The 9156-nt window shown below is 40.2% G+C and overlaps 1 pseudogene; it reads right to left on the bottom strand.

The window, feature by feature from the left end:
- Positions 1–300: 300 nt before the first annotated feature.
- On the bottom strand, positions 301–900 carry LOC136163781 (serine/arginine-rich splicing factor 3 pseudogene; annotated as a pseudogene).
- Between the last annotated feature and the right edge of the window lie 8256 nt (positions 901–9156).

The raw sequence follows: 9156 nt of genomic DNA, 5'->3' as shown, positions 1-9156 counted from the left end.
TAATGTTAAACATTGACTTTAGCTGGGCAGGAGTTAAGAGGTTTATTATCAGCCTATGGAAGACTAAAATTCAAAGCAAATTAAATTTTGCTTAAGGGAACATTGTAAAGTAACAGTTCTTGATATTACATGCCCCATATAATCCATTTCAAACCATAGAGAATTACACCTTTGTGTCACTGTTCCAACAGACAAACGTGAACAGCTAAAACATTTAAAAAAATGCACCAAGCTTATGAAGTCTCAAACAAAACTTGAATTTTCTGTACATACTCCTGTCAAATGAAGTTATCTCCTGTACACCACTCCTCTTGCAAATGGGTCTTCTATTTCCTTTCATTTGACCTAAATCGGCTACAAGACCTAGAGAAAGATCGGGACGGCTTGTGATTTCTCTCCCGGGACAGTGATCTCTCTCTTCTCCTATCTCTAGAAAGGGACCTGCTCTGGCTGTGGGAGAAGCTTCTCCGTCTTGGAGATCTGCGTCGAGGTGGAGGACTCCTCCTCCTATAATCATCTCGAGGGTGACGACCCCAAGAAGGAGGTGGTCCACAACCCCAGGAAGGAGGTGGTCCATGATTACGACTTCCCTTCTCACCATTAGATTGTTCCACTGTTACTCGGCAGCCACGCAGCGTTCTCCCATCTAGCTCTCGGACAGCATCAGCTGCATCTCGGGGATCTTCAAATTCAACAAATGCAAAGCCGGGAGAGTTTCTAGCAACCCACACACTTAGGAGCGATCCATAATAGCCAAAAGCTCGTTCCAATTCAGTCTTGTTACCATTGTTTCCAAGATTACCTACATAAACTTTACAGTCCAATGGACAGGAATCACAATGCATTTCGAGATCTTGGGTTAGAAATGCCGAGGTCCAAATCCACAGAACCTAGGCTAGGTCTTCTCAGTCCCCTCCCGCCCGGCGTTCCCGGATGCTCTCGCACACCCGGCGTCCACGAAATGGCCGGTAAATATCCTTTGAATGAATGGATGAACAGGTGAATAATAAGTTCGCCTTATTATGGAAGGATGTGACTTTTAATTTTTACCGTTGGAAATACAGCATGGCTATGTTAGCACCTGTAGGACCAGTGTTAGTAGACGGATAAGAAACCGGGGATGTTTGGGTAGTGTTTGAGAATTGGTGGTGATAAGGAAGATCTCTCAGATGAGGAGCAGGAGAACAGAAAAGAGGAATAGTGAAAGAAATCCCATCTGCCAGACTCCATTCTTCCTTCTTCCCTCCTCTCAGCTCCAGGACCCACTGAACTCTTCTGAGTTTCTCTTTGTAGTCCATCCCCACTTGCTCCATTTCTGGTCAGAAGAACTGCAGTTCAGGATGAGGAATTATAATCAGGTGAAGAATAGCAGCTAAATGTAATGGTTAGAAATTCATTTAGCCATGCATTTTAACATTGTATTCAATGCCAGGCTGCATTAAAAAGTCCTCAAGGGGTAGGCCTAAATGACTAATTATCTTTATATTTTATGGGTATAAAACTCAGTATGCTGTAGTGGAAACAGCTCATGAGGAGCCTGGTGTTCTTCTTTTTCAGTGTCTGCCAGGGTTGCTGCTGGGTTGATTCAGTGGATTGGCTGGGTTAGACTAGGATTAAGCCAAGAAGATCTTTTCAAAGTAAGTGTCATTTGGGGCCAACTACTATATCTTCCCAAAGAACAGATGATGTTGACAAAGAGATGTGACCTTAAAGGTATGTGATCCCAAAGAACATGACCTCAGTCTTTTGCCTGATTCTTACTTGTCAAAATAGTCAAGAAAATGTTTGATCAAGGGTCATGTTTAAAGAAAACTTACAATTTTCCAAATTATATATTTTTTAAAGCATCAGTTTCTTAAGAAGCAAGGAATAAACACTGATTACAATGTAGGTGTATTTTTGTTTAATTATGAAAAGATTTTTAGGATTTCTCAAATGCCCTCCAGAATCTGGCAACTAATATTTAAAGTATACATGTTTAACACTGATTACAATGTAGGTGTATTTTTGTTTAATTATGAAAAGATTTTTAGGATTTCTCAAATGCCCTCCAGAATCTGGCAACTAATATTTAAAGTATACATGTTTAAGTGAAACAGTGAAATAAGAAACTTGCCTGCTGGGAAAAATGAGAAATTTTGAGCTCTTCACTTGGGTTCATGGTGATACCATCTGCATCTCTGTACCCAAGTGCTTGGCATATAGAGTGGGAGTTCATAAACATTTGGTGCCTAAGTAGAGAAACTGAAAGCCAACTGCATTATGCAACCTTGCCCTGCTGTTTCAGTTGAGAGCAGCTGGTTGGTTATAACTAATTGGATGTCAGCATTTGTTATTTCTTTTGCTGTAAAAGTAGGTAAAGTAGGACTTCCCTGGTGGACCAGTGTTTAAGAGTCCACCTGTTAATGCAGGGGACACAGGTTCAATTCCTGATCCAGGAAGATTCCACATGCCACAGAGTAACCAATCCCGTGCACCATGACTACTAAACCCACTCTCTGGAGTCCGAGAGTCACAACTACTGAAACCCCTGTTCCTTGGAGCCCAAGCTCTGCAACAACAGAAGCCACTGCAATAAGTCCACACACTGCAACTAGAGAAAGTCCACCCACAGCAACAAAGACCCAGTGCAGCCAAAAATAAAAATATAAATAACCTAACAAAAGACCTAACAAAATTGTTAGGCATACTTTTATTTTAAACCACCTATTCTAAAAGCTTGTTATTAACAATAAAGTAAACAATATTTATTAGACCTAGCCTAATAAATAAATATATTTATTTATTAAAATAAATATATATTTATTTTAATATAAAAATAAATTTATATATTTATATGCGCCTGCATGTGTGTGTTTGCAGAAAGATCTACCATGTAACAAAAGCAGTTTTCTAAAAATTCACCATTCTATCTTTTGTAATCAGTAATTCATACAGTTGTAGTCATTGCAAATGGGTAAATAGATAGCTCCAAGATTCTATAAAATCAGTGATTTGAACTAAATCAATAACAGCATCATTCTATAGTTTTCCTGATTGTCAAGTCATATTTTCTTTTTTCTTTTTACTGCATAAAATGGAAAAGTGGAAAGAAATGAAAACTTGGAATTGCCACTATGAATACAATTCTCAAGTATTTTCAGTGTGAGGATGTTTAAAAGGCAGAATTCTAAGATGCCCCCATGATCTCCACCCTCCAAGGTTGTGCCTACTGTTAGGTTATGTAACGTGGCAAAACAGATTTTACAGAGGTACTTAAGTTACTAATCAGTTGACCTTAAGATAAGGAGATTATTCAGGTGAGCCTAACCTAATCATTTGAACTGTTTGAAAGCAATTTTTCCTCTGGCTAGTTGGAAAGGCAGAAGTCAGAGATTCAAAGCATGAGAAGAATTCAACATAGCATTGCTGGCTTGAAGAAAGAAGGGGCTGCAAGATAAAGAATGGGAATGACCTATCAAAGAATTGATGCTTTAGAACTGTGATGTTGGAGAAGACTCTTGAGAGTCCTTTGGACTGCAAGGAGATCCAACCAGCCAATCCTAAAGGAAATCAGTCCTGAATATTCACTGGAAGGACTGATGCTGAAGCTGAAACTCCAATTCTTTGGCCACCTGATGCAAAGAACCAAATCATTGGAAAAGACCCTGATGCTGGGAAAGATTGAAGGCAGGAGGAGAAGGGAACGACAGAGGATGAGATGGTTGGATGGCATCATTGACGCAATGGACATGAGTTTGAGTAAGTTCCGGGAATTGGTGATGGACAAGGAAGCCTGATGTGCTACAGTCCATGGGGTCACAAAGAGTTGGACACGACTAAACAAGTGAACTGAACTAAACTCAGAATTGAGAGTGAGTCCCAGCCAGCAGCCAGCAGTCAGTGGAGATCTCAACCTATAATCACAAAGAACTGAATTCTGCTAGGTACCTGAATGAACTTGGAAGAAAACTCTTATTCAGAGCCTTCAGCTTGGCCAGTGCCCTGATTTCAGCTTTGAAATCCCAAGCAGAGGACCTAGCCTAAGATACGCCTGACTCCCAACTCAAAAAAAAACAAACTGTCAGATACAGGCTTTCCTTGGAGATGTTACGTATTTGGTTACAGACAACTGCAGTAAAGTAGATATTGCAACAAAGCAAGTCACACAGATTTGTTTCCCAGTGCATATAAAAGTTATGTTTATACTATGCTGTGGTCCACTGAGTGTGGGGTAACATGTCTAAAAAACAATGTACATATCTTTAAAAAAATTTTTATGTATTTTTTAATCGAAGGATAATTGTTTTACAGAATTTTGTTGTTTTCTGTCAAACATCAACATGAAGCAGCCATAGGTGTACACATGTCCTCTCCCTCTTGAATCCCCCTCCCGTCTTCCTCCCCAGTCCACCCTCTAGGTTGATACGAGCCCCCTGTTTGTGTTCCCCAAGACATACAGCAAATTCCCATTGGCTTTCTATTTAACATACGGTAATGTAAGTTTCCGTGCTACTCTCTCCATACATCTCACCCTCTCCTCATGTTCATAAGTCTGTTCTCTATGTCTGTTTCTCCACTGCTGACTTGCATTTAAATTCACCAGTAGTGGGACTTCCCTGGTGGTCCAGTGGCTAAGACTCCATGCCCTCAATGCAGGAGGCCAGAGTTCAATCCCCAGTCAGGGAACTAGACTCCACATGCTGCAACCAAAAGTTGCATGCCACAACTAAAGAAGCTGCATCCACAATGAAGACCTGTTGTAGTCAAATAAATAAATAAATATTAAAAAAATTAATCATTACCATTTTTCTAGATTCCATATATATGCATTAATATACAATATTTATCTTTCTCTTACTGACTTACCTATCTTAACTAAAAAAAAATGCTGTTGGAAAAATGGTGCAAGTAGAGTCTCTTGAAGCATGGTTGCTACAAGTCTTCATTTTGTAAAAAACTATCAGTGAAATGCAGTGAAGTGAAGTGAAATGAAGTACAATAAAACAAGATATATCTGTAATAAGTATGGGTTGTTTACAGTTGCTAAGTTTGTGATAATATGTTATGCAGTAATAGAAAACTAATACAGATTTTGGTATTGAGAAGTGGGGTCCTGCCCTCACAGTAACAAATACCTAACATGTGGAAGTAGCTTTGGAATTAGGCAGTGCTGGAGGCTAGAAGAATTTTGAGGAGTATGATAAAAGAAGCCCAAATTGCCTTGAACAGGCTATTTGCAGAAATATGGACATTAAAGATTCAGCTGCTGAAAGCTCAAAAAGAAGTAAGAAACACTATAGAGAAAACTTAAATTTTCTTTGAGAAAGCCTAAATCACCATAAACAGACTGTTCTTAGAAATTTGGACTTTAAGAACAATGCTAATCACACAAACACTTTAACTCAAGAAAGTTTTTCTCTGGTTGGAGAAGCAGAAGTCAGAGATTCAAAGCATGATAGGAGTACAATACGTAATGGCCAGCTTAAAGATGAAGGGAGCCACAAGCTGAGGAATGTGAGCAAGAGTGACCCCTGGTCAGCAGCCCCCAGTGTGAGAATGGAGACAATAACCCCACAACCACAAGACCTGGATTCTGCCAGCAACCAGAATGAGCTTGGGAGCAGATTCTTCCCTTTGAACCTTCTGCAGAGAACTCAGTTCAGTTGATACCTTGATCTTATTCAACCTTTGAGACTCTCAACAGAAGGCTCAGCTAAAGTACATTGGACACCTTGACCCTGGAATCTGTGAGATAATAAATTCATGTTATTTACTGATGGAAGCTTGTGATAATTTGTTATGCAGCAACAGAACACTAATGTGTGTGTGTTTAATTATATCCTCTTAAACAATAGAGATCAAATTTTTACTAAACCACATAAAATCAGTCTAGCCAGAGGTTTATAGAGCAATCTTGTAGGTCAGTGATGAAATGAATTTTATGGTACACACATGATTCTAATAATTTTTTAAGAGCCCTTACAAGAAAGAGGTAGCTCTAGGCTTAAGCCTCTTATTGTTTTACGCTTCTGAGAGATTCTGTGAGGAATATATCTGGATAGTAAGCACTTTCAGAGAGATGAGATCCCAGTTAAACCAAATCATTTCAATAAATTATGGAAAAACTTGCATGCATCACTAGACATGTGGCTTAGCACTACGAATTTAATAATAAATATAATGGTGATAACATTTCTGACCTTTCAGGGGCTTTATGTTGGTTGGGGGTAACAGTAAAGTAAATATATCATGGCAATATAGGGTGCTATCTACTATAATTGGATAATACAGGAGCACATATAAAAATGACCTAATCCAAACTTAAGAGGGATGGCAATGGGGGGAAGATTCCAGATCTGAGGAGCAGGGAGTAACAACCAAGCTGGGAATATGTTGTACATACACGGACAGGTGTGCAGAATTGAGGTATGTATTGGGGGTGTGAATGGGGAGAGTGTTTTAAGCATAGGAAATACATTTAAAACATGTCTTGAGATGTGAAAGCATTTGATTGATCTACAAGTATTTGAGTGTACCTATAACTAGAATGCAAGGGAAGTGGCCAGGGGGATATGATGAGGTAAATATAGGCTGGTTATGAAAGGTCTTATGTGCTAACTTGAACTTTTACAGACCAGATTTCTCCAGGTTAGAGATACCTGAGTTGGGTGATGGTGGGAATAAAGAGGATTGTATGGACTTGAGAGATAACAGGAATAAGAGCAACATGTGTTTATTTGCATCTGAACTGTGAAGAAGGAGAGTAACAAAGGTTCAGTTCGGTTCAGTCACTCGTCATGTCCAACTTTGTGACCCCATGGATTGCAGCATGCCAGGCTTCCCTGCCCATCACCAACTTCCGGAGCTTACTCAAACCCATGCCCATCAAGTCACTGATGCATCCAACAATCTCATCCTCTGTCATCCCCTTCTCCTCCCACCTTTAGTGTTTCCCAGAATCCAGGTCTTTTCCAATGAGTCAGTTCTTTGCATCAGGTGGCCAAAGTATTGGAGTTTCAGCTTCAACATCAGTCCTTCCAATGAATATTCAGACGCTAATAAAGGTTAACATCTAGGTTTTCAGCTTATGAGGCTGGGTAACTAGTTGCATCAGTCGAAAGGATGGGAACCAAGAGAATGAACAGTTTTCAGGGAGAGCTGAGCTTGGTTTTAGACATATTGAGTGTGAGGTGTATGTCTCATACCAAGGGGAAATGTCAAATAGGAAGTTGCTAATGTTCTACAAGTCAGGAGAAAAATCTGGGCTAGACAGAGGTTTAGACAAGTAGGTGAAGTGCAATTACTATTGGAAAAGGGAGTTGGAACTGTTGGCAAGAGAAAGTTTGAAGTGATAAAATCTAGGCTATTTATCTATAAAATGGGGATAATAATTTATCTGTAGTAATACTGCAAATATTCAGGGTGGAGGCTTTCCAAACTAAATGTACGGATGTTATAAGAACATTCTAAGCAAAGGGTGCCCAGATATCTCACCTAATCTATGTGAAGTAAGTATAACTTCTCAAGTTTCCCTGGTTCTTCACATAACAACTGCCTACTTTGCTGGTGATGGTGTTTCACCCGTCTATGGTGAAGTCCTGCCAAGTGGCAGGAAGCTCTGAGTGGGAGTTACCAAGTCTCTTATATTCCATAATATGTCACACTCCAAACTCCAGTATAATTACTTCATAAAGCTGAAAAAAAACCTTTTTCTTGGCAAGCCCCATTACCTGTATCTAAATGGCATAAGTTCCAGGTATAATTCTTCACTAAACCACAATACCATCCTGCTACATTGTCCTAGGGATTAGAGTGATGGCTATGCATCTCCTGCGTGCAGTTACATTGTCACAGTGCATATGTATCCAGTTGGAGACCTAGAAAGGGCTCAGAATGGAAGGCTTGAATAAAACCGTTAACACTTAGTCCATAGACAAACCCTGAATCCTGAGAATTATATCATGGAAGGCACAAAAATGCTTAACACAGTGCTTAGAATAAATTAATAACTGTACAAATGTTAGTCATTGTTAATTGCTATTACTTACTTGCTATTGCAATTACTACTGTTGTAGCAACCATTGATATTATTGAAGAAGTGAAGACTGAAGACAGCATATTAAAAAGCAGAGACATTACTTTGTCAACAAAGGTCCGTCTAGCCAAGGCTATAGTTTTTCCAGTGGTCACGTATGGATGTGAGAGTTGGACTATAAAGAAAGTTGAGCACAGAAGAATTGGTGCTTTTGAACTGTGGTGTTGGAGGAGACTCTTGAGGGTCCCTTGGACTGCAAGGAGATCCAACCAGTCCATCCTAAAGGAGATCAGCCCTGGGTGTTCACTGGAAGAACTGATGTTGAAGTTGAAACTCCAGTACTTTGGCCACCTGATGTGAAGAGCTGACTCATTTGAAAAGACCCTGATGCTGGGAAAGATTGAGGGCAGGAGTGGAAGGGGACAATGGAGGATGAGATGGTTGGATGACATCACCGAAACAATGGACATGGATTTGGGTGGACTCCGGGAGTTGGTGATGGATAGGGAGGCCTGGTGTGCTGCGGATCATGGGGTTGCAGAGAGTTGGACATGAATGAATGACTGAACTGAAGACTAGAGGGGCTGATATCAGGAGAAATGAGGGGGTATCTGAAAGTCATGATGAGGTTGAATAAATAACACTGTGGCAGTAATTGAATGAGAGAGGTAGAAGGAAGGCTGCAGTGAGTGGGGAGTTTGAATTTCAACCTTGAGAGATGGGACGGGACCATTTCATCTTGGAATGAATGTGGGAGTGAGCAATGTGAGATGAGAGATGGAGGAAGAAGATGTGAGGTGGAGGTCATTAGCAGTAAGGAGGTCAAAGAAGTCAGAGACTGAGAAATGCAGGGGGTCATCCATGTGACTATGGGACTCCTAGGACAGATGACAGCCTGATATGGATTAGAGGAGACAAGTGTGAGTAAGTTCTAATGTTTAATAAAAGAAGGAAATACCTGAACTTTGCTTGGTAGGAACCCCCATGCCTGAAACTGTCTCTGGATCCTGTGGTTTTAGCAGAGTTATTTTGTGTACTACTTATACCCTTGGCAGAGTTCTCTCTAAGTTCTAACTTCTATTGAGCCAGTTACCAGAGAACTGCTGGGATAGTGTATTTAGGCCTGAACTGGCTGTTTG

This window comes from Muntiacus reevesi, chromosome 1 (genome assembly GCF_963930625.1).
Source record: "Muntiacus reevesi chromosome 1, mMunRee1.1, whole genome shotgun sequence".
Classification (NCBI taxonomy): Eukaryota; Metazoa; Chordata; class Mammalia; order Artiodactyla; family Cervidae; genus Muntiacus; species Muntiacus reevesi.
Note: the sequence above shows the minus strand (reverse complement) of the source record. Positions and strands in the feature narration are given on the sequence as shown.